Source organism: Camelus bactrianus, chromosome 7 (assembly GCF_048773025.1).
Source record: "Camelus bactrianus isolate YW-2024 breed Bactrian camel chromosome 7, ASM4877302v1, whole genome shotgun sequence".
Classification (NCBI taxonomy): domain Eukaryota; kingdom Metazoa; phylum Chordata; class Mammalia; order Artiodactyla; family Camelidae; genus Camelus; species Camelus bactrianus.
In genome coordinates this window covers 21,747,966-21,774,540 of record NC_133545.1, presented here as the reverse complement: position 1 = coordinate 21,774,540, position 26,575 = coordinate 21,747,966, and the positions used below count along the sequence as shown (strand labels likewise).

Sequence of the window (26,575 nt, the reverse complement as noted above, 5' to 3'; positions counted from 1 at the left end):
GCCTGCTCTCATTTGCTTGGATAACCACATTTAAGCTGCTTATTAAATGCAGTTTTAGCTTCTAGAAGACTACATTGGCACAGGTTTAAGCCAGGCCAATATCCCTCTGCTCCCAGAATTTATGTAATTCATGTCTTCATTGGTCAAGTCTCTAAATCTATAGCTGATAGATACTGGTTCGAAGAAGGTGCCTGATTGCAGTCGAGCCTTTGTCTTTAAATGAGTGTTTGAGCCTGTGCAGCGAGCTTGCGGTGGGGCTGAGTTTTCTTCCTTCTGGCTTCCTTGTGTTAAACAGTTATTCATGATACTTGTTAAAGAACAATAAGGCACACTTGATTCAGCACAACTGTGGTGGGTGTAGGGACTACTGCAGTGGGGTTTTGCAGTGGTAGAGAGAGATTGGTCTCGGAATACAATAAGGAAAGGTGGAGGCTTTTATTTAAGGAGCAGGGTGGGGCTTGGGGAAGGAGGAGGATGTGGAACCCAGTCAGATATCCAGGGGGATCAGATATCAAGGGTGGGGAAATCTGGCTAAAGTTGGATTCTTGGTAAAATTGGACAAAGCAGAGAGGAGCATAGTGCCTTAAAGTCAGGGCCTAGTTGAGAAGAGAGTTGAGAGGAACCTGAATCCTGGTCAGGTTTGGTTAAGGAAGGACTCTTTTGTCACTTCTGATGTCGGATTTCAACCTCGGTGTTTGTAAGTACAGGTAGAAGGTTGCAAAATTCTGATTCTTCAGAGGCTGTGTGGTTTACTTCCATGGTGCCTGTGGGAGGAAGCGGGCCTCAGACAATTGTAGCTTCAAGCTCCGTTTCCAAATTGCTTTCCTGCTCCCTCTTTCATTGCTGTCTTCACCTTTCCCTCTCCCTAGCCGAGTCCTCGTTATCATCGTCTCTGGTGATGGTCAGGAGCAATAAGAGGTAGCAGAGACCTAAGAAGTTAGTTTCATTTCCCTTTTTCTCCTTTCCCCTTAAGTCCACATTGACTCTGATTGTGTCTTTTCTGCTCAATTATGACCTCCTGCCATGGTTAATTCAAGGACACAAGCCCTGCCTGTTAGTAGAAGTAACTGAGCTTAATGCAGCGGGAGACTTGAGGGTGTAAAACCTAAGGAAGCAGTTTTTGACTCTCCCACCTTCATACCCTAAAGAGTTGTGGTGATGCTGAAGGGCCTTGAAGTTCAGAAGGGCCTTGGGAGCAGGGACTCATTGCTGCTTCTGGCTTCTGTTTAACCTCGGAACGTCTCTTCCACCTCTGCCTGCTTCCCTGCTAGGAAAATGATGTTCATAGGTGTGGTTCCAAGGTATCCCCGGATGGGAGGTTCTACTAGGGCAAATCATTTGATTGTTAACTGTTAGATTCACTGCAAACATGGCTGCCAACGTTATTGCTTCTCATTTGCTGCAAATGAGCTCTGGCCTTCTGGGTTTGCATAGGACTGCTCCGAGGACAAAGATTAAGTGGATCTCTCTTGATGCCTTATCTTTCCATTGAAGAGCTGACTTGCAGTGTGAATGGAAGTCTGCCACGGCCCTTCTCTTCCCAGTCTCCCTTCCTTCCCCCTCCTTCCAAGCCTTAGCTCAGAGGCAAAGTTGTATGCTCTGTTGGCACTCACGTGAAGTCAGGCTTTAACCCCAAGGTAGAGGCAGGTCAGTTTTTCTTACAGTTTAGTGTGGAAGCTACTTGTATGAGAATTTCTGTGGTTGGAGTCTGGACTGTGCATTTTTCATAATTACCACGTGTTCCTTAAGACTAGTGTTCTAGATTGTTGCTTCTAGCAGTGGAAAAATGGGGGTTGACTAAGGCTGTCTGTCCAGGTTTTGGCTTCTGACAGTACCATTTTTCTTCCTGAAGCCAGACTTGGATGCAGTAATAATATCTCTGCTGTTTCCTGGATGAGCTTTTCTCCCCCTAGGTCTCAGAGCCGACTGTGAACCAGACGTATCCGTTCTCAGCTTAGAACATCTCCCGGGGATTCCAGTGAAAGGAGATGTAAGAGTTCCGCTAGAAGAAATCTGTCTGCTTCAGAGAACAGAGCTCTCTAGGGAACAGGGGAGTTTCTTAGGGTTTATGACATACTATTGGAGCCGATGTTTGGTTGAGATGGGGCCTGTTAACGGTTTCTGGGTGAGCGTCAGGATAAAAGTGAAAAGGTTTATGAAGTGGAGCCTTGTTAGAGCTGGGTTCACACCTCATGTGCCGTTATATTAACTGAACTTGTAAGGCGGAGGAAAGAGGGCAGGATAAAGGATGTGCTTGCCTTCGGCACGTGCAGGCAGCCCTCAGACGGATGGAGGAAAATACCAGTGTTGCGTGGCACATGCAGAGGCATCAGGAGCTTGATCACACAGTTCAGGACCCTGAGTAGCAAGATCCTAAAGAGCCTTCCAAATCCTGACAGGCGCACAAAAGTATATCATGCATCTTTAGTGTCAGATGCTGACGACTCTTTGAAGCCTGAGGAGGAGGAAACTTGGTCCTTTTTTAAGATCTTAAAGAAGGTCTTCTGCTCAGCTCAGCTCAGCTCTGAGCTTCACAGGCTGAGAAATGCTGTCTTTCAGGCTGGTTCATCGATTTATGCTAAAGGAACTCATAGAGATGTGACTTGAAAGTCAGTTTGTGGATGTTTTGGTTTGTGATATGAAGTCCAACTGCCAAATAGACCAGAAGGAACCTTCTAATGGGCCACGTGTTCTCTTTCTTCTGGAGGAAGTCTGCTTATTTACAGGCTTGGAGTGCAGGGGGTTGCTGGATACTGGGGAAGGCTCAGGTGCATGGGATGTCTGCGTGGCCCAGGCAGAGTGCGAGGTGCTGGGTGTGTGCTAGCTCCACCCCCATCCCTGAGATAGATGAGGAAGCAGAGGCTTGGGAGATCTGATAACTCACTCAAGGCTCCTTCTCTGGTAAGCGAAGCAACCAGGATTCTAACTGAGATCTGTCTTACTCGTCGTCACATGTGCCCCATGGACTTTCACATTGGCTGGGCAGGGTGGTGACCCTCTCCCTTACACTGGGTGGACTTGTCTCCAAGCTCTTTTTTCTCAGAAGTTTTGCCAGCTACCAGAAGCTGCAGCTCATTTTCTCTGTAACAAAGGCATTGTTCTTATCTTTACAAATTAAAAATATTCCCCGCAACTATTTTGGAGGCATCATAATTGATACCAAGAGAGATTTGAATTTATGTTTCTAATGGGTGTTTAATGTCAGAAAAGTGGGTGAACTGTACCTCCTTAGTATTTTTGTCTCCTGTAAGATGTTTTCCAGGCCAACTCTATGAAGGGATTGGATTTTCCCTTTTTAATAAAGAGTCTCAATGCTGGTCATCTTTGTATGGGTTTCTGAGCCCTCTGAGCACCTGCTTCTAGGTACTTCATTATGCGTTTAATTTTCATTCAGTATTTTCATAAAGTAACCCCATCAGATAGCTTGAGCTTCTGATTTCATCTTTGCATACATTCTCTACCATAGACATTTTCCTCCTTGTTATGAATGAGGCATTCATCTTATAAATTGTGGGGAAATTTTTAGAGAAGTAAATATAAATTGCTTATATCTCACCATCCAGGGGCAACATCCCCACTGTTAATACCTCATGGCCTCCTCGCCTGCTTCTCTGCGTTTATGTTTTGTAATCAAGCATTTCCCTTGGCCTCCCAATAATTTTCTAAAACGTGGTTTTTAATGGCTGTGCAATTTTAAAGACTATGGATGTGACATGATTTACTTTGCCACTTTCCACCGATTTTTGTGTATATAAATTATTATTTCCCATCTTTACAATTATTAATCCTCATTCTTAGAAGATTTGCCTGAAGTAGACAGTGGGAGAAGGTCCATTCAGATCTGAGGCATCTCTCGGGCCAGTTGTGCTGTGTGTACTCCAGTGTAGGAAATTCACACCGCAGACACGTGTTCCCAAAGGGGCTGGTATTTAGCCCCGCTGACAGTAGACTCTCTAATCACCTAATTCCTATCTGTTTGTGTTATTTAGAAGCAGGCTGTGATCCAGGCCCTTTGTGTTTTGTTGCCAGGATGGCTCCCTCCCCCCAACAGCTGAACTCGCTGCTTCTGAAATAAAGGGTAGGATAGATGCTAAATCTTCTCCTGGGGACCACTGCTCTTTTCTGTGGCCCTGGCTGGGGTATAGTGAGACACTTTGATGGGAACACAAGAGCTCCCCTGGCAGCTCTCTGAGTACGTCTGCAGTATTTATTGGTTTCGTCCCATGTGCTGCTCCGTCCGTGACTTCCATGGTGCATGCTTCTGCGAGTATCTGCACAATTACGTTGCGGATTATTACACTGCGCCCTATTGTGAGAAAAACTATTACCCCCAAGTAAGTAGGTAGAAAAGCAGTTACATTTAACTAAAATACAACAGCATTGGTGACGGGTAGATATTAAAATCACGATTGCTAATTTAAAGCAATGTTACTAATGCCCCCATCTTGACGAGGATGGTGCCCATTCAAGGTTGGCAGGAAATGAGACAAACCGGGTTCTCTGCGCAGCTGGGCTGTCTCTGTGTGTAAAACTGGCAACAGAGTCTTGTTTGATCTCAGGAAGTCACCACTTCTGGTGTGGTGTTGACAGAGAGTTAAGGCTCAAATCGTTGAGGCAATAAGCTACAGTCAGCATCTCAAATACACTTACAGACAAAACGGGAGCCATTGACATGCAGCCACAGGTGTACAGTGTACTCTGTGATCCGTGTCACTCAGCAGCTGAACTATTTTGTTCTTACTTGGCCAAAAACTCTGGTTTGGTGCCTTGGGGAGCATAGAGCATATTATGTGGGGACTCAGAAGTTACCACAACTCTTTGCATGGTTAACATCTGTATGGGATAATTAGAAGGCACTGTCACATCCTCTAAATTGTTCAAATGCACAGTTGTGCATTCTTTGCTTTTGTGTGTGTGTGTTTTTTTGAAGGTCAGTACTTGCTGTTGGCAAGTCATTACCCTCCCCTACATCCCAAGACTGGCACATTGCTTACTCCTGGGGATCCTCTTAGTCACCGGCAGTATAGTTGTGGTCACACTGAAAGCTGTTTCTGTAGGGATCAGCTGCTTATCTGGGAGAACTCCATCAGCAGGAAGTGAGTTTTGACTCCAAATTGAAATTGCATCTGTTTGCTGTTTTTTAAACTTGGGTCTTTTTCATATCTCTATCCTTTGGAGATGACCATCTCTTCAGATAAACATGGTCAGGGAACACAGGAGACCAGGGGAGGATAGAGGGATAAGAGCTCAATTACTAGAGTGTCAGGAGGTGTCCTTTATTCCACCTCCCACCCCTGCACCCACACCCTCACCCCTGCACCCCCCCCCCCACTCCCTGTTCCCTCTGGCCCCGGAGAACTAGCTGTAAGAGCCAGTAGAAGATTTCCAGGGTTTGTTGTGTCTGATGCACAAGGAAGTGTGAGTTAAGATATTTTAATTTGTGCACAGGTGTATAGCTTGGAGTGACATTGGCTCCCTCTGGTTTGATTCTAATGAAGCTGAGTGGTGGGTTTGTGCTGAAATGTGTTTGCGATTTCAGGAAGGGAAAGAACAGGCAGGGCTGGTTATCATTTTGTGATACTGTGTATGGGTCCCTCCCTGTGGGTCTGAAGAAGAAATTAGTGTCTTGGTCATTTGAAAAAGTAATTTTAGCTCATAGACTCCCTGTCACACTTGAGTAACTTTTGGAAAGTGTAATATTTTACCCAAACCCCTTTAAATGTTAGGTACTCTTTCTGTATTCCCTTTACTGTCCTTTTAACTGATTAGCGAAATATTTATGTGAACCCAGAAGGCTGATTTATTTATTTTATTGTCTTTTTTAATAACGTGCTTCTCCCAGTGCTGGGTGCTTTCTGAGGCCCAGACAGCCGCCATGATTTCTTCGGTAATAATCATCTGCCCTCCCCTGGCCTGCATCCTCGGGGGACTGCTTTTCGTGTTCCTGGACTTAATGAAGCCTCTAGCTGTCCTCCCACTGGGTGGGTGGTAATAAATCCACCCCAAATGCCCCCACCAAGGGCCAGTAACTCAATGAGGGTATATAGCTGATCAGTGAGTAGGACTCAGCGTCCTGACCCCCCAGATCCCAGAACGACCATGGAAGAGATGGAGAAAGAAAATGCCACATATCACATTGGACTTGGACCTCTTGCTCTGGGAGCTTTTCTTGTCCTAGGTCTGAGGGTTTCTGTTATAGTTAATTTCCTGGCCAGGGCACTCCAGAAGTTCTTTTTTCTTTTTAACTTTTTTTAGGGGGGTAATTATGTTTGTTTATTATTATTTTTTAATGGAGGTACTGGGGATTGAACCCAGGACTTCTTGCATGCTAAGCACTGCACTCTACCACTATGCCCTACCCCTGGAAATCGTTAAGCACCTGCCTCTGCCTGGATAATTGGGCAATTGCTGATGAGGATGGTCTTGGAGATGTTGCTCTGGAAATAGATTACAGATCTTGGGTTCCAAGTCTAAAATCATGATGGTAGAAGATTGGTCAGAAGAGAGCCTCTGAGTGGGGAGACACCCTTCATACAATGCCTGCCTGCTCCCCAGCCCCCTACCCCAGCCCATATTGGCCAATGTAAAGCACTTACACAGCTTTCTCTGTAAGTGAGCCTGTGCTCAGGTTACTCCCCATAATTAAATTCTCATTGTTGCCTGGAAGCACAGATCTTAGGTGTTAAGATTCAAGCCCAAACCGGTTTCTGTAATCACTCCGGTTCTAAGGGTAACTAGCTGCATTTGTTTGTAATGGACACAGGCCTGGCTGTGCCTGTGGTTGGGGAGACTGGGGTGGGAGTGGGTGGGTGTCTTTTATTCATCGATCATCTTTTGAATGCAAAAGGCTACCAAAAGAAGGCAGCAGCTTGGGTATTTTTTTTAAACATTTATGTCTTACGTGTTGATTTGGAATCGTAGAATGAAAAGCACACACAACTTGGAACGCAGTAAAAGATTAATGAGAAACAAAGCCATGAACTCATCAGTGTCTCAACTCCACTAAATTACAGCCCTAAAGAATCACAGTAACTCATCTGTGTGTCAGGGAACAGAACCGATTAGCGCCTGCTTCGGGTCTGACTCCGCAGCAACAGGGCTCCATCAGCAGAGCAATGCAGAGTGGAAATGTTAAGTGTCAATGCTTTGAATGCAGAGGTTCTCGGCCCTTGACTGCACATCAGAATCACCTAGGGATCTCTTAAAAACCATCTGTGCCCCAGGTCTACTGAATTAGAATTTCAAAGTGTGGGTCCCAGATGGCTCCCCCCACCCCCTCCTTCCTCAAAGCTCTTCAGATGCTTCTGATGTGCAGCTAGGGTTGAGAATCACCTTTTTTGTGTGTCCTGGATGGCTGTGGTGGAGATGGGAGTGGGATTGATTCTGGGTGGGGTCTTAAGATTAAAAGTGATGGCATCTAAGTCAAAATCATGTATATATAAATCTTGATAAGCTTGCCTTAAGAATTGTCTGAAATAGTCGTAGGTTTTTAAACTTTGGGGAATTTTCAGTTATTCTGTAACAAAGATGTCATAGCCACTCATTTCTTTAAAGAGGATTTTTTTTCCTTTCTAGAAAGCTCTTTCCTTATAAAGCATTATTGCATACCATATTTCCTCTGGAGGTAGGGAGAGAAAATCATTATCATACTTATGATATTGTGACTTATAGTAAACATATCTTTGGTCTTTGTTCTTGTTTGTGGCACAGAGCTCTTAAAGCCCCCAGAATTTTCTAAGTGATGAGAGCTATAAAGGTGGTTTTTGTTATGTTAATAAGGTGACTGGGCTTCACCTGCAGATGGGGGTTGGTTGCCAAGAGAAGCAAGCTTGTGATAGGAGAATCGGAACTTTCAGTCCCACCCCCTGGCTTCAGGGGAAGGGGAGGAGCCACTGGAGGTCAAACCAATTGCCAGTGTCTGGTGATTTAATCAACCGTGCTTATTTAAGGAGGCTTCCATAAAAACCCAAAGGATTGGGTTTGGAGAGCTTCCAGGTTGGTGAACGCTGGAGATTTCAGGAGCCTTGTGCGTGTTTGGAGAGGACATAGAAGTTCTCTGACCTCTCCTCATACCTTGCTCTGCGAATCCCTTCCAACTGGCTGTTCTTGAGTTGTATCCTTTTAAAATAAACTGGTGATCTAGTAAGTAATATATTTCTCTGAGTTCTGTGAGCCGCTCCAGCAGGTTAATCAAACCGAAGGAGGAGATTGTTGGTTGTTTATAGCCGTTTGGTAAGAAGCACGGATGACAATCTTGACTTGTGATTGGCATCTGGAAGGTGGGGGGGGGGTGCAGTCTTGGAGGACTTTGCCCTTAACCAGTGGGATCTGACACTAGGTAGTGTCAGAATTGAGTTAAATTGGTACGGCACCCAGCTGGTGTCAGAGAATTGCTTGGTGCTGTGGGGACACTCCCTTCCCCCCGCATATTAGAATTGGTACACAAATTAGTGTCTGACTTTTTGTCCTCTGATCTGGGCCAGTAGTTGGCTTTAAAATCTGTAATGTGGCCTGATTTATGAAACTTACCTGGGAAACTTTAATTCTTCTTTAGGAATGCCAGCAATTTTTCAGCTACTTGGGTGGGTATTTCATCCCAGAATTGACTTGTCCTGTGTATAACTAACTTTCTCAGGAAATTAAAATGACTATCAAAGGTTGAATGTGGTTTTGTTACCGACCTGGGTCCTTGGACTCTTAAATCAATAGAAATTGATAAGAGGCCAGTTGAGAAATTCAGGCAAGGCTTGGTTGGGGCTGCAGCACGAGGGAAACAGATACCCTTGCTTGCTCCCCAAGGCAGGGCCAAGCTGGTTCCTTAAATGGGGTGACAGTAGGGGTGGGTTGGGCAGGAGGCCTAGCTTAGGTGGTCTGTCCATCTGCTTGGTGGTGCTCTGTGCAGGAATCACACCCAGTACCCTGCTTTTGCACCTCAGAAATGGCTGTTGGTTTGTGGCCTTTTTGTCTCTTACTGTTCATAATCCCCCAACTGTGCGTTCATGCAGTTATTTTTAGTCCCTTACAGTTTCTTTGTATTCTGTTGCTCCAGGAAGCGTCTGTCCAGATACAGGCTCTCTGGTAGAGGTTCCAGCTCCCAGCCTATCTCTCTTTTTTTTTTTTTTTTTTAAAGACTTCCTCTTTCACAAGATGGCTCCTTGAAATGCCCCTTTCCATTCGCCTTTTACCTGTTCATTTGTTCTCTGTTTTTAACATTGTTAGGACATTACCTGAAAATTACCTGTGGAACTTGAAAACAAAAAACAAAAAACAAAAAAAAAGCCCAGGAGTTGACCAGAACAACTAATCAGTCTCCGGGAACGGAGCGCAGGCCTTGTTGCACCACAGGTGATCCTAATTCTCAAACAGGATTGCATACCGCTGTGTTTTACTGTTGCTCCGTGATGTGCTTCTTGTCCGGCACTTCCTCTCTCTTCACTTGTTAACATTTCCTTCAGCTGTGTATCTGTTACGGCCCTTACAAAAGGTGTAATGTTTCTCTTCTGCGAGTGACTTGAAAAGTCCCTCTTATTAGAATGGAGCACAGTAGATTTCTCTACTCTTGAACTTTGCTTCTAATAAGTGCTAACAATGGGTACTAACTTAGTGTTCTTTTGGGGGACGTCAGACCACTTTAAAAGCCTTATATTTAATTCCCACAATGTTTCCCTTGAGTCAGGTAAGGGATTCCTTCTTATTACATCTAATACCCTGAAATTGCTGGGCTCTACTGTCTTGTTCTCAGCGTGAGTGCTGCCCCTCTGGAGTTGGACAGGTTCCCAGGACGCCTTTCTGGTAATTGAGCCGGAAGACTCACCATCTAGCTCTTCTTTACCTGGAAGATAAGTCCTCTAGGGACTTGAGAAAGGTATTCTTTGTAATCTAGGTGAAGAGATCTACTTGATAGGCAGCTGGTGGCCAGATGTGGGTAGCCTGAGACGAAGGATGTCACAGTGTTAGGGTTAGTGTGTGAAAGTGGGCGTGAAAGCTGACCCCAGACGGAACCAGTGAGACCAGAGGACGCTGTGTGCCTCCATGATGTCTTTGGCAGATGTTTAAATTGCATCAAATTAAAGGGTATTTCTCATTCTCCACTCTGGTGTCACCAAAGGGCTGAATTAGTGTCATTTTCAGCAGCTCTGAGCTTCTGGAACTGTCACTCTCCCTGAGGGTCACTAGGGGTAGTAACTCAGCAGTCCGCATTCTGAAGAGGCAAGAAACTTCCTTGGAGGACTCTTTGGAGCGTTTTCATTCCAGTTCAACTGAACCATACTCATCTTTGTTGCGATGCTTTTTTTTTTTTTAAACCCATAGTAATAAGTTAATGTTAACTCCCTGTTTGTTGTACTTAAAAGAGTGGAAGGTATTGGGGGGGGCGGCGGCAAGCGCCATGTACCACTTTTTGTATGACAGTGCTCTGCAAAGCACGCATCATAGAAGTGTCTTCAGTGTCTAGTCACTCTATTGCAGTACGGTTCTTCAGGTGGTTACTTGGTCCTTACTCTGAACAGTGTATTGTGTTGGGAATGATGAGGAATACAAAGCTATGAAAATGAAGTCTCCAGTGTCAGAAATTCAGTCTGGTAATGGAAATAACTCAAGCACATGTTAAACAAGCACATGCTACGTGCCGGAAGGGATGCAACCCAGGTGCTGCGGGGACTCAGAGGACAGAGAGATCACGTTTGACTTGTTCTTTACACTTGGATTCTGGTCGTCTTCCTGCTTTGTACCTCTCATGAGGTAGAAACCCAAACACAGGCCTGTCTCTGGGCATGGTTGTGGAGGTAACACATGTCACACTCCCCACCCTCAAATTTTATTTTCACTCCAGGGATTTCCATCTCTTTTAAACCCTTTGGTCAAATCCAGTGTTGCATGACCCAGCCTCATATCCAAACAGCTGTTTAACTTTCCTCTTGGGGAAAAGGAAGATGATTGACATGAAAGATTGGTGTGGAGCTTGATACAAGGGATGGCACTGAATTGTACGCTGGTCCAAAGCCCGCGAACTTGCAAGGCGTTGGTCATTCGTTGCATGTTTTCCATTTGGAGAGGTGCCCTTGCAGTGCCCAGGAGTCTTAAGTCTGTAAGGCAGTTTCCCTTGAAGCTCTGCTTTTTACCTAGACATTCTGTGAAGGCCACTCCTCAGGCAGCCAGCTCTCGTCCTCTTGCTGAATGTCAGCAAGCATTTACTGTCACTACTCCGATGCCAGGGAGGAAGGTGATGTTTTTACTTTCTAGCAAAATAGCCCCTGGCCTTTTGGTAGCTCCACATTGAAAGGTCAGCACCCTCTCTCTCCTTCTCTTGTCTGCTCTGTCCTCACTGTCATCTTTCTAACCTGTCCCTTCTAGACGCTGTTTTTTGTAAAAAGCCATATTTTAAAGAGAATGGATTCAGAAAGTCGCAAGGTTCTTGTATTGACCGTGAGCTTGCGATGGTCACTTTCGTCCTCAGGAGGAAGTTGATAATTTATGATTTCTGGCTCTTGGAAGAAAGTAGTGTTGATTTTCTTCTTCTTCTTCTTTTTTTTTTTTTTTTGATAACTTTAACCATATATATGGCCTGTCATTCTTATACTGTTTTATAGCTTGAGCAGATTGTAACTTTGAGTAGTTTCTTACTGAAATGGGCCAAAGCAGTCATGGTGGTTTGAGTGGTAGGCGTCTCACTTGCAGTTGAGACTCCGTCTCGTTTACCAGGCCTTGCACCTGTTTTATCAACAGGCATGTAAATTGCGTGGGGATACAAATATTTTTCAAATGTGTAATGATGCTGGTTCTAATGAAGAACTTAGAGTTGCCCTAAAAACCCCTTTTAATTTAAGTTTGTATGTGGTATTTTTTAATGATGGTAGATTATAATCTTTCATGCTGGTGATTAAGTTGTAAGTTTAGTCAAACATCTGTTTATTTAGCAAAGTGATCATGAATATTCTCTTTGCAATTACCACTGATTTAAGGAAGATCTATATTTATAATTAATAGATATTGAAGGTGTGCTAAATATACTTAGGCTTAGGCTTCTGTTCTTTCCTATTTCCTCCGTGTTCTTGTATTTCATTTTGTTCTTTCTGGTGACCTTAGATGTTCTGCTTGCTTCCCTTTGTGTATTGAAATTATGATATTTTAAAAAATCAGTGTACTGTATGATGAAACCCTCATTTGCTAAATAAATCAGTTTTTATTCTGCATGACCAGGGTAGAGGTGTTGCACGTACGGTGAACACGAAGTAAATGTTACTGCCTGGCAGGGCACTCTTGCCTGTTGGTCTGTCCTGCACAAGAAACATTGTGAAACCGGTCCCTGGGGTTCCTGTGTGAGTATGTAAATGATGATGTGCCCACTCCCCCTCAGCTGTCCCATGTTTTCCCTCAAAGCAATCACCTGTGTGATCATCTCTTCTCCTTTTTCTGTGTTCAAGAAAATAATTTTGTCAGATGATGGCTTTTAATCTTGGTCTCCTTCCTGTAAATTAAGAAATATAGATGCAGAAAGGGAAATGATTTCTAAAGAGTGCCAAATAGAGAGTGGGAAGAGAGTATTTGGAGAGATAATAAATACTCTTGTTTATTTAGGAAAAAAACAAAAACAAAAACCTCCCTCTGACTGCTTCAAGTACATTCTAAGATGACCCCCAGTGCAACTGATTTTTCTCTAAGTGCTGTCTCATTTGCATCTTGTCTCGTTTTTAAGTGTAGTCCCTGAGAAGGATTTCTGTTTTTAAATTTATATTACATTCATAACCTGATATTTAGGGAGATTAATTCTAAGAACTATAGAAAAAATAGCACTGTTAATCCGTTAAACACCCTTGATAAGTAGAAAGATACTCATGGGAAGAGGTGCTCACTCAACTGTGTGAAGATTTGGGAGAAGGATGGAAACAGGGGACTTAATTTGTCCTGTAGATCTGGCTACCTTTTTTTTTTTTTTTTTTTTTTTTTTTTAAATAGTAGAAGCTATAAGGATGTTGCTGTGTCTTATTTTCAGAATTTTACTACTTTGTTATCAGACTCTTCCCTGTTGTATGCCTTTTGTAGCAGGCCACCAGCGATCTGTAACCATGCGGTGACATACCTTTTTAGCACAAGGGTAAATCAGTTCAGATTAGATGCCTTTGACTCTCTCTCAGGTTATGATTGATGCACACTTTCTGTTCCCCTTCCAAGGGGTCCCACAAACTTACCCAAAAAAGTGACTTTTATCTTCTTTTGTGTACTGAGCAGCTCCATCATAGACACAGTTAAGTCTGCGATAACCTTTTCAACTCATGAAACCTATATAGTCTGATAAAATGTTGGTGATCAGTGATGGTCCTGGGTGACCTGAGCCACTGAAGGGTCTGAATGTTTGAGGGAGGCATCGGGCTGGGGGGGTCTGCATCAGAGCCCCCACCTTGAGCTCCTGTCTGTTGGGCCTCCTAAGTGTTGAGACGACTTCGAGGCTGTCTGGGTGTGCTGCTCACTCACCTACCCAGGAGGCCACAGTTGTGCGCACCCCTGACAGCTGATGCTGTTTTTACGCATACGCACCCGTAGGCAGATAGTGGGGAGCACCTGCAGGGAATGGTCATGGTAGAGAATGATGCATTTTTTGAAATCCCTTTTTTGTTTCACAGCACAGTCGCTGCCTGCCATTGTAATGCATTGCAATTTTAGAAATAATGTAAAAAAAAAAATGTATAGCTTCGGTCAGACCATTGTCTTAAAAACAGAAGCAGTCAGAGGTCTTCATTTCCTTACACTTCTCATTCAGCTCTTTCTTGCCCCCTGAACTAGCTGTTGGGCCCTCGTGGTCTAATGTTCATTTCCATAACAGTTCATTTCCATAACAACCAATTGTTGGGCCTCAACTATAGGGATTGTGATTTGAGGTGGGAGGAAATAGCAGGAACCAATGAATGCTTAAATGAGAAATCTGTTTGTAATGTCACAGACTCATCAGATGAGGGCATGAGAGATGGGAAGGAAGAATGCAAACACAGATATCCTGCTGGTGGAGGGGAAGTCTCCCCCCTTCCTAATTTTCTGCGCCTTATTTTATTGAGACATGCTTCCGATTGCCCTGTGCGGCTGGCCTTTTCTTACTGTTCCTTGCATCCTGTGAACATTCATCCTTTGAGTGTGGTGGTGTTTTAGGCTAGACAACTGATGTCTGGCTTTTGGTAGTACAGAAGTACCTATTTATACCCTGAGCTTATGTGGCTGTATTGATGTCCAGTCCCTCTTCCCTCAGTCCAGAGCAACGACTGGCCACTTTGAGCCGCTGATCAGTGAGTTGCAGAAATGGCTAACAAAGGCTGCTAACGTTCAATCTTAGCAGTGTACTTTCTTGTGCTGTATCCTTTGCAAGCACATTTTGTTCTGTGTTTTCTTCGGCATTAAAATAACTTTAAAAAAACTTGTGTCAGGATAATTTAATAAACACTTTATGAATGCCTTTGCGTTCAGTACACATAAGGTGTCTTTTGATTGTGTATGTGGAGGGTGTACTTTGGGTGGCAGAGTTCATAGAGAAATGAAGGGAAAATGTGATTTCTAGGATTGTTTTCCAGGTTGGCTAAGTTCTTCAAAGTGACAGACATCTCTGTTCATTTGAAAAGTATAGACATGTTGGTGAGTCCTATCATTAAATGACTTGTCCAGGGCCCTGAATCTTGTGCCTTGGCTATAAGTAGCCCATGTGGCTGTAGGAAGGACTCTTATGTGTAGGATTGGATTGCCCATGGCCATTCCTGTCCTTGTCTCTCGGAAGGATCATGGACTTAAAATAATTTTGGCTTCTGGTTTTTGCTCATACAGAATACAACACATGTACTAATATGGCCAGTTACCATAATGCATTCCAGGCTTGCAGGGTATTCCAAGGAATTGGCATTGAGGGTTGAGGGACGTTTCTGTGAGAATGCATTCTCTGGAGAGGAGTGGTTTCTCTGGCTACAGTCACGGAGGGAAATTGGAGTCAGAGAATTCACAAACTTGATGTTCGGCCTGGAAGATCCTTTAGAAAAAAAACTTTCTTCCAACTGACACCAGTTATCAAAGCCTGGTTGACATATTTGACGATACTGAACATCAGTGGTTTGAGGAAACAGCTCTTGCTTGTGTAGGCCCACAGCAGAGTGTTTTCTCACAAGGACTAATTGTTTAGGACACGGCACTGTAATAATTTTTTGCAGTGCTTTAGCTAAAGGCGACTCATGCCTTTCCATTATCAATGTCACCACATTGTATTGTCACTTGGGCTTTCTTTCTTTGCCTTTTATTTGACTAATGTAGGAAGAAAGTATTGTAGACAACAGGGGAGAACAGTGTATCTTGATGATTGTAGAATTACCACATTTTTATATGATGGTGCCCCAGATGCGGTTACTTTACCCCCTGCTCACCCCTTTCTATGTGTGTTGTATTGCTTTGGATTAGGAAACATCTTGGTCTTTTATGTTTCTTATATGTTTGGTTATCAATTGCCTGAGTCAGTGTTGTGCTAGCCTGTTCCTCTGACCTTGTTTCTAGCTAATTGGAGACATAAGCTTGTGTGAAAACAGGATATTGAAGGGCGTATCTGACACTCGTGAGAGCCATTCCGTCTTGGCTGACTCTGCCTGTGATTCTTCCGCTGATTTGGCTTGGTCTCCTGTATCTTCATGTTGTAACATCTTGTCTCTTGCATTCTGACTCCATGCAGACCGACCATAACACTTGGTAACACATGATTGCTCTGACTAGGTCTTTGCATCTGTGCCTTGGGAGCCGAGCTTGTACACATGGCAGCACACTTCCAGAGCACTGCCACCCACCTTTGGGTACTCTGGACCATAACTACACCAGCCAGGTGTATGTATTCTGCTGGTTATTGTCTGAATTTGTAGCCATGAAGTCTTTTAACCCTCTGACATATGGTGAAAGTAATCTCAAAATAAGTTGACAAGTTTTCAAAAGATACCCTAATCATATATGTGAGAATTAAGCCTAGGAACCTGGTGAGACTAGAAAAGGATTTAAATATGTCTTCCTCTAAATTATCTCATTGAGCAACAAGCTTAAACACAGTTTTAAAAACAAGTGTCTTATAAAACATTTGTACATCAGTAGACAATAAATATAAGACTATGAATTTGTTACAAATTGCTGTAGTTGTTAAGAGCAAGAGAATGTTTCAGAATGGGGTGGAAAAGATCGGCTTAATAGAAATGGCATTTTAAGACTAGAAGGGTAGGTGTGTGAAAGGTGCAAGGTGTATGTAGGTGCTGGGAGTAAAAAGTTTTTCTAGATCTGTGGCCCCCAGTTCATGAAAGCACATGGGAATCATGGAGGAGCTTTAAGAAATAAAAAAAAAACGAACAAATACAAAGAGCAACAATGACAAACTGTCTGGTATAACACCCCTCACAGTTAAACTGAAATAGGGATGGGGCTATATAGTCATGGATGTGGTATATCTAAAAAGTCCCCCTGTTGATTCAAGTGTCCAGGTAGCCTTAAGAAGATAAACCTGCAGAAGATTTCTTAGCCAACACTGGAGGGTCCTGAAAGCTACACTAAGGGTTGTTTTGGCCTTATTCTGTGGGCTGAGAAGCCTGTGAAAATTTTTGAGCAGGTGTTTGTGATGGAGGAGAAGGGTAGGAATACTCATCTTGTGGCAGAGTGGTGATTAGGTGGGAGGGGAAAGCGATATGGTGGAGGCTCCATGGGGTATTAACGATGAGGTATGGGGAGTCTGAATTAGGCAGTGGACACAGGAGAGAAAAGGATGCAATGATGTTCACGCCAGGAAGAGTCAGCAAGGTTTGCTGATTGATTAAACCTGCGGAGGGAGTGGTTAAGTTACCCACATCAGTGGATATGAATTTGACAATAGAGATTCAAGGTTTTGATCGAGGGTGATGAGAGTTTATTTAAAATTATGTAGATCAATAGACATGGCGCTGGTTTGGGAGACTGGGTAACCACGAGAAGTTCAGCTTCAGACAAGTTGGCACAACCCACCAGTGGCAACGTTCAAGTAGGAAGATGGAAGTAAGTGAGATGTAGCTAGACAGAACATGTGACAGCAAAAGTTTTTTTTTTTTTTGGATGTCTAATCTTACTTGTTACTCTTAGAACATCTCATTTTTGACTGGATTCAGACTTAGAGGTAGAAGCTCTCAGAGAGGACAGCTTCCGTCTCTGGGCAATTTGTTCCTGGCATTTTTCTTTAGCCTCCTTCATCCTCTTAGCCAACAGTTTAGCATATTCTGCAGCCTCTTCCTTGTTTTTCTTATTACACTGTTTCTTCAGAGCAATATGCCAACGTTTGTGTTATAGAACATGTAGGGTAACAAGACACTGAATGTTGGGAGCTTTGGTCCTAGGTTTCTTACCTTCTTTGTTGAGGGGCTTTCTCACAACATACTGGCGGACATCATCTTCTTTAGAGAGGCTGAAAACTTTGTGGGTTCTGCTAGCTCTTTTGGGCCCCAGGTGACAAGGCACAGTAGTATCAGTGAGTCCAGGAATATCGTTCTCCCCTTTTTTTTATGATAACCAAATTGAGAACACTCAGATTGGCACCCACAATACACCTCTGTACAGATTTGCGCTTTCTTTCTCCAGTCCTCCTTGGTCTGTAACAGGAGTTCCCCTTACTCAGTAGCAGGCGGACTCGACCATAGGTCAAGACACCCTGCTTCATGGGGAAACCTTGTTTGTCGTTCCCACCACTGATTCAGACCACATAACCCTTCCATTCTTCACCCAGAGCATCCGCAGCAACTTCTCTGGCTATGCGCTCCTCATAAAAGGTACGAAGTTTGCGTTCATCGTCCACTTCAATGAGTTTCTGGCAGCCGGTGGCCGGGAAAGAGATGTTCAGCTTCATTCTGAAGCAGCCGACTGCCTCCAAGGAGCTGCGAAAAAGGCGACAACAAAAGTTTTGATTCATCGGCATAGAAGTTTATTGTTAATCCAGCAAAGGATTGCACATACTGCAGATGGGTCAAAGAATACATTTCGAGAAGGCTTGAGGGTTGGGCTGTAGAGGACTTAGGGGCATTCAATGTGCTGGTTCCTGTGGATGGAAAGTTTTGAGAACTGGCCACTGGTGGGAGTGATGAGGAAGGTTAAGGAAACGTAGACCCACAAGTCCTTTGTCAGAAACCTTTAGGGTCAGATGTTTCTGAACTTGGAAGTTCTTGGATTTTGGGAAGGGTATATGGTCCAAGTATGGTATATTAATTACATACCACCCTTAGTGGGATTGTGGATAGCAGGCCCATAATTAAACACATTAATATGTTTGCAATGAAACGTATGTATCTTGACTCTAAGTGGGATAAAGACTTTAACATCACATCTGTTCAGGTGAGGTTTTGCAGCAAATTTAGATTAGGTTAAGTTTTACTAGCAAATGTGTAATGAAAACTACATTTTGGTTTTCAGAGCTTTTTATAAAGAGTTCACGATTGTAAATAGACCTGTACTTTGATGTTATTACTCTGCTAGAGAATTTTGACAGAGGACATTACCACCGCCATCTACCCTCTTTACCCACCAAACCAGAAATAAGCAGAAAGTAAAATGTAAGAAATCTCTGTGGACTCCATGCTTTTCTTCCCATCAAGTTAGTCTTCCTTCTAGGGTGTTTGTAATGGTAATTACGTTGGTGGTAGAATTTGTTTGGTTTACCAGTGACTAATGAAGCAGGCCATTCTAGATGCTTTATTGATGTTATGGAGGCCAACCTGAAGATTCAGACAACATCCACAAACAAGTCCATTTTAAGTTGTTGTTTTGGCAGCATTTTTTGTCAAAGCCTATTCAGTCTGTCCTCTGTTGCTGAGGGGAGCTAAACCTACCTAGACTTCAGGCTTTGGGTGGTCAGACATGGTTCAAAGGAAGCATTCTTTTGTGTGCGTGTGTGTGTGTGTGTGTGTGTGTGTGTGTGTTAAACAGCTTTCATCTCGGTCATTGTGGCTTCTCGGCACAGTAAGAAATATTGCACATGATCAGCATGTTTTGTTCTGGGGATGGGGACGAGGGGAGGGGAAAATCACCTTCTTGGAAAGTGCAACCCAAGTTTGGAGGGCAGAGAGGGTGAGGAGAGAACCCTCCCCATGCCTGTGGCAAAGTACAGGAGCCCCCACCTCCAAACTAACCTGAGTCCAGACGCTCTGGGGAAAAAGAGGGGGTACATGAACTCCCCTACTCCACAGGTGCCTCCCTGTGGCCTGAGGCCTGCACAACCCTCCAGCTTGCAGCCCTCACACGAGCCATTTTGCATAAAGTACAAGTGGAAAGGTCTGAAGGTAACACACTCCAAGTTACATACAGGGGCTCGGCGGAGGGAGACTGTGCCCCTGCTTCCCCCCATCACAGGGAGGGAGCTGTGGGGGGAGGGGGTAGACAAGAGGAGCAGGCCTCATGCCGCCCCAAACTGGAAAGGGCAAAATGGCTTAATTGGGGAGGAGGTAACCATCCTGCCCCCCCATTCCTGCCACCTGCATACTGTCCCTGTCCTGAGGGGGTCTGGGATCTTCTCAGGGGCCCCTCACCTGTCTGTGGCAGCTGCAAAAGAAGCATTCTTAACTCCTCTAGGTGGCTTTCACAGACTGGCTTGGCTCTGAGCACCCGAGACTCGTTCGCTAAGACAGTGTAGAGATCAGCATTGTCTGGAATAATGGATGAAAAGTGGAAGCGTGCCTTTGTGCCTGTGCGTGGCCCACATCAGACTCTCTGTACCACCCCGGTGTTTTCCCTGGTTTTAGACACCTGATTGGAGGGATGGGTTACAATGAGGAAGGATTTCCAAGGCAGACAAATTTGCTGATTAAAAAACAAATAAAAGAAACTTGGAGGGAACCTTGGGTTATAGCCGTCATTTGCCCTGGGGACATTCTTTCTCGAGAGACGGGCTTCTGTGTCCTCATGTGTTTGGAAGATAATGGTGTGTGCTTCTGTGGGACGCACAGCAAAGTCTCTGCTCTGGCAAATCTTCAGCTAGGGGAGGATTTGGAAAATAAGGAGGGTCCTTTCAGTTTGCCGGGATTGTTGTTACGAACAAGTGACCCTCCTGCATTCCCTGGTTCCTCAGCACCGTCTGGACACTGGCCTGGTCACGGGCAATTGGCTGTCCAAATAGCGTGCTGGGTTTGCAGCCGGAGCTTTTAGTGAGGACGAGACCCAGCGCTTCCCCAGCTGACTGCTCATGGGAGCATTACCCGATGTGCAGCTGTTGCCTGAATCACAAGTAGCATCCGAGTGTAAGGCTAGCGCTTGCCCCGCTCCTCTTCCTTTCTCTGTGCTGCTCTGTGAATATCTGATCAGTGCGGCCGGGTGCTGGCTGGGATCCAGCTAAGCCGGCCATGTTTTTAGACGTAGCATGTCAGCCTTTCCTCTCCTCATCTCTTCCTTCCTGTCAGCATCCTAGGAGATTGTCTTCCTAATAGAACTGGAGAGTTGATTCCAGCAGGAATTAGACTGGGCATGCTGGTCTCCATATAAATTGAGAGTGGTTTTCATTCAGCTCTTGGTGTCCTGTGGTTTCTCAAAACGAGTGGGTGGAAATTTGGAGGGGGTGGGTGTGTCGGTAAACCCTGTGTGGTGAGTTTGCTTTCGTTCACAAGCCATTCAGTGACGTGCATTTATTAAATACCTATTGTGTGCCAGGCATGGGAAATGCAAAGATAAATCTGCCCACTTGCCCAGGAGTCCCAGCCAGCCCCTCCCTGCCAGCAGGACTGCTCTGCTGTATGCCCTGATGGCTCCAGTGGTGAGCTCTGGGCCTGTCCCCTGTTTCCCTAGGGGAAGCAGAGGGGGAATTTAGAGAGCAGAAGGCTACAGTTGACACTTTTTTTTTTTTTTCTGTAAGGGGCTAAATAATATTGTTAGTAATTGTTAGTAAATATTAAGCTCTGTTGCAGCAGTTCAACTCTGCTACTGGAGCTGCAACCAGCCATAGACACCACCTAAATGATGGCTGTGGCTAGGTTCCAACAAAACTTCATTTATGAACGCTGAAATTTGAATTTCATGTTATTTTCACCTGTCTCCAGATATTTCTCTGACTTTTTCCTCACAAATGTGAAACTCATTTTCAGTCGACAGGCCATACAAAACCAGGGAGCAGGTGAGAGACTTGGCCGGTGGGCAGAAGTTTGCCGGCCCACCTCCTGGTACAAGGTGTTGGGCGCTGGCCTGTGACTTGGCCTCCTTTTCTTCTGCTGCCGTCTCAGGAGTGGCTCTTTGAAGACAGCTGGCTTAGCGTTGATCAGGTGCTGGTTTCTTTTTTTTCTTCCCCCTGAACTCTTGTTTGTGTGGTTTGGCATCTTGGAGACAAACACGGTATTGACCCAATGATCTTAACTCACTCGCAGCTTTTTTTTAGGGACGAATAGCATCCTTTATCAAGGCTGCAGAGGGCCAGAGGTTCAGTGCCTGCTCCTGGATAACGAATTCCTGTCAAGTGTCTTAGCTCAGAGTTCGGTGTAGAAGAGATTGGGTTCAGAGAGATATGTTTTAAATCCTTAATAGAGTATTCTGTGCTTTGGGGAGGATAATCTGAATGGAAATTTTTTACTAACAACTATATTGATAATAGGAAACAATATTCTTGAATCTCAAAGAGCAGAGGTTGTGTACAACAGGCCCATGGGGGCCTTGGATGCTGGGAGCCAGATGTATGTCGGTGTGCTGGGCATGAAAATTGAGATGTTGTTTTTCTTTTTCTTTTTTTTAAATTGAAAACGATGCTTCCCTCCCCCTCCCCCTTCTCCAACCCCAACTCCCGCCTCTGACCAAATCCTTGCTTTTTCTGATCATTGGTTATATAATAGAGCTGGGATGAGAGTGGGGCAGGAGAGGCTCCTAGGGTGCCTAGATGCATAGTGCATCTGTTTCTGATAAACCTTTTGATTCTTCAGCAGAAAACCCCGAATGTATAAACAGTGTAAGGTGGAACAGCCTGGTCTGTGGATTTTCCTTCCCTCATTATTACATTCATTAAGGTACTATTTGCCGTATCCTGCCTTCTTAGGACCCTGAAGAATTTTTTTGACACAGAAATGTGCTTCAACACTTATTATATCTTATCTCTTGGACTCTGTGCTGCTAATACAATTTTGTCCTGATGGAATCCTGCTAAAATGGTAACCTCTTTGTCATACCTCACCTATCCAGATACAGTGAGAAGTAAAATTCAGACTCCTGAAAGAGCCAAAATAGTTATTTTCCTAAATTAGCTTTCAGTCAAGCCCCCTTGAAAACTCGGAGCCTGTTGATATTTTATTCACACTTAGCCTAAAGTAGATTATCAATTAGAAATGAATTGGATCTAACAGCCTTGTAGCAAGAGAGGAAGCAGAGAAAGATGAAACCAGTACTAGACACTCTGAATATGATGTGTCATTTTGTGCCGCGGTGTTTTCTGTTTTGAAGGATAGAAAATGATTTCTCTGCTGGAATTGTATAGATTATCATCTTGAGTGAAAATGGGACTCCAGTTGAGGAGGTCAGTTAGAGTAAAAGAATTTTTGCTTTCCTAAAGTGAGCCATCATTCTGTGGAAGATTCTTTTCTGCCTCTCTGGATGTTTTGTTGCTTTTAACTATAAAAATCCTTGCTAGGACCAAATTTCCTATAGCTTTTATTTGGTCCACTTAAGCGAAGTTCTGTTTCAGTAACAAAAGCTCAGTAGTTTATAATAATAGAGGTTTATTTCTCATTCATACGTCCATCATAGGTAGGCGATGGCTAGGATCGAGGCTGATGGATCATTCATTATCTGGGATTTTGCCTGTGCTGTAGTGGAGGGAAAAGAGACATGCCAATCAACACTGACTCATCATGGTTTAACTGGCCCCTCCCAAGTTCACCAGGACAGCCTTGTGTAAGCCTGCCTCTGGGAAGGGCTCTATAAACCAACCACATGGCCAAGCCTGACAGTGAGGTGAGAGATTATTATCCTCTCCTAGAGAAAAAGAGGCAATAAAGACCACAGACTTGATGGGTGGCCAGATTTCTCCAGCTTCAAATGGGGAATCCATACTCATTCACTTTGGGGAAGAAAGTTGAAAACTGCTTTTGGACCGCAGAACTTTCAGTGGTCTGATAGGTCAGTAATGATAAGCATTAAACACTTAAGGGAATATAGTAGTCAAGTTGTAGGTCTTATTTTCATTAGCATTTTCACTTTTCCAAAAGTTTTATTTCTTTTAGATCTGAATAAATCCCTTTGGGTCCACAGACTTGTTCTGATTAGCAAAGCTTACTTAGTGCTGGGGCTAGGTTATAGAGGTGATCACTGGAACCTACAAAAAGCAACTGGAATGTGGTCTTCCATCTGCCACCAATTTGTATTTTGGGTAAATGTTGCCAAGAAGTATACTTTGTACCTGACGAGTACTTCCTTTTACCGAAAACACCCAGGTAGGCTCCTGCTAAATCCAGTGCAGCATTGTTGGCATGGGCAGCGTGGAGTCCGGGAAGAGTGTGACACCTTGTTCTTCCACAGCCAATGGAGTGACCACTAAATGCCCACCTGTGTGCGGCTGCTGTGTGGAGGCAGCTGATGGAAGTGAAATCAAAAGAACTTTCTGCTGTTCAGGGCGGGGTTCATCACCCTCCCCACCCTCCCCATCTTTGCTGGAGAAGAGTAACACTTGGTGGTTTAATATGAACCAAGCACTGATGTTAAAACCCGCTGTAAAATCTGATCCCAGCTTTTACCCTTGCCAGTAGATCCAAGGACCAGAAGAAGTTGACTTGGTCTTGTTTGAGATTTCTCAAAAGACAGTCCTGCTGATGCCGGGCGGCTGTAGGTGCTTTTGTATCTGGGAGTGAAATAGAAAACCTCCCTTGCTGCTATCAAACAGTAGGATGCTCGCAGAGTTTCTGCATCTGCCCTTCAGAGTGCGTGGCAGCCGGCTGCAGACGCTGCACTCATTTGATGCAGTGGCTCCGGCTGAAAGCTGAAGCCGCCGGTTTCAGACTGGCTCCCTTTAGGATAATGAATTGTCATGCCTCTGCTGATTATCTAACAAGTTTGTACAACGTGTAACACAAGCTGACAAGACAAACAATTTTATTAATTTAAGCATGCTGCTAATGGGATTGCAGTGCTGTGTGTGTGTGGGATTATTATACACAACTACAGGAGTGTGCAGCCTCACAGATACTTGGACTCTGGGTTTGATAGTGGAAATAGTCTATTTTTTTTTTAAGTTTGGTATTTCTATTTGTCCTTAATAAAATAATATTCATTTGAATTTGAATTGAAAAGTACTTAGGAATGTTCAGGCATTTGTAGAGCTCAAAACCAGATGAGCTGTTGTATGAGCCTTTGAAGTATTAAAGCTAATAGATGCCGGTGGGCAGTAAGTAAACTTCTGGTTTTTACAAACAAGTACATCTAGAAGAGCTTTTGTCTTAAATCTGTCTGGAGTTTGGCCTTCAGTTGGGAGACTGCTGGAGCCGATGGGGAGATAGATTACATTTTTATGGCCTTCAATCTGCAGTATTTTAATTTCAAATTTTCTCGTGTAATTATATATACCTGATGATTTGAGGTAGTTGAATCTTGGATTGTTGACTAGAACTGGTTAACCATATTTGTAAAAAGAATACATCATCCAAGAGAAAGGATTAGTTCAGGTAGGTAAGAGGTTTCCTGTGAATTCTATGTAGTCCGATTGTGGCTTCTGTGAGATGTGTTTGCAGCGTGGAAAATGTTGTAGCGTAAGAACCAGGAAGTTTCAGAATCTGTGAGAGTACATGGATGTTGGGATAATTTCAGCAAGCATGGTTATATTTCAGAGCTTCAGAGATAAGTAACAGTGGGCCTCTCCTTTCAGGACCTTGGAGAAGGAGCATCGCACTGTAGCAGGCTCCTGTCACTTGCCTACCAACATGCAGACATTTAGAGTGCAAGTTATGAACTGTGCCAAGTTAATGCAGCAGGCAATCAAGAATTTAGGGCACTGGCATAAAAAAAGTCACTGAAAAAATCTTAGTAAATCTAAAGCAGCAAGTGATTGAGGCTTTCTGCCCTAATAGTGTCAACTTTAAGCATCACTGTGTTTTGGGATCATGCACAATTTGCACCCCAACAAATGATGTTGTTGCCTGTTAGCCCTCCTTTCCCCTCTCCCTGATACCTCCTTCACAATATCTGCTTTAGGAGCAGCTCATGGTTCAGAACTCTGTGTTATTTTAAAGCAGACTGGTACAGGGCAGAGGGTGTTTGCAGGTAAGTTCTATAAGTCCATTTTGTACAGTGTAAAAAAATAAAAAACCACAAATGAGAGAACACTAATTGGTGTGTTTCCCATTTTGTCTTGATTCTTCTGAAGCAGAAGCTGTGTTCCAGAATAGAACCTCTCTAGTTCTTCCGGTGTCCTTCCCCTGCCCCTCTATCTTCCTGCACATCTTCAGTTTTTTCTTACCACTAGCCTCTGCTTTAGCCATTCCTCCTTGTCATCCAAGGCATATCTCCTCCCAGGTACATTGGCAATATAGACTCTGGCCTCTTGGATTCATTTACCTGTCCCCAAACAGGTTAGGTACACAGCTTTGTTTCTGAAGAGGTAGCATTGTTAGTTGCTACCAGAAACAACAGTAATATTTGTGTAGTGATACAAATATCAAGTAATTTCCAGATTCTACTCCCAGTCCTAGTAAGTTATTCTTTATTTAAATGTAAATGGCATTACTTTGCCTGTCTCTGCCACTTTTGGAAACTTTTAAAAAGAAACCCCTTTTTTGTTTGTTTGGGTTTTGGTGGGGGTTGTTTTTGTTTTTTTGGGGAAGTAATTAGGTTTATTTATTTTTAATGGAGGCACTAGGGGTTGAACCCAGGACCTCGTGCATGTGAAGCACATGCTCTAACATTGAGCTATACTCTCCCCCTTAAAAGAAACCCTTTTATTTAGGTTAAACATCCAGTTGTGCGTATAGGGTGCATTAATCTTAAGTGTACAGCTTGATGAATTCTTAGGTGTGTATACACTCATGTGTCTACCACCAGATCAACATAGAATGTTTTAGCATCCATAAGGTGCCCATTCCCAGACAGTGCTTTCTGTCTTGAGGTAACCACTATTGTAATTATCATTGGTTAATCTTGTCTGTTCTTGAACTTCACTAAGTGGAATCACACATTAAGTACCCTTCTGTGTCTGGCTTTTTTCATGCAGTGTAATGCCTGTGAGATATATCCATGCTATTTGGTGTATCAGTACTATTCTTTTCTTCTGTGTATAATATTCCATCTTATAAATTAACTATACTTTGATTATGCATTCTCTCATTTTTGGACAGTTAGATTTCTTGTTTCAGCTTGGGTCTATTATGATTAAGATACTGATGAACATTCTTGTACATGTCTTTGGTCAGCATGCATTTATTTCTCCTGCTGTCTGCCTAGTAATGGTTTTGTTGGGTGACAGGGCGGTTGAATGTGGGTGCATTTGGGCCTTTTTTTTTTTTTTTTTTTTTGACTTTATAGCCTCATTAGTATGTCCTGCTTATTTATTACTCGAGAGACCTGATGCTGAATGGAAAAGGACTTGAAAAAGATTGGGCTAGTTGCTATCTGAGACCAG

General features: G+C 43.8%; 1 protein-coding gene and 1 pseudogene across 1 annotated transcript in view; one reads left to right on the top strand and one right to left on the bottom strand.

The window, feature by feature from the left end:
* The window catches only part of SND1 (staphylococcal nuclease and tudor domain containing 1), a 379,670-nt gene that overhangs the window by 65,357 nt on the left and 287,738 nt on the right, over positions 1-26,575 (top strand). The gene's annotated exons all lie outside the window — the stretch shown is intronic.
* Positions 15,221-18,729, bottom strand: LOC141578138 (small ribosomal subunit protein eS6-like; annotated as a pseudogene).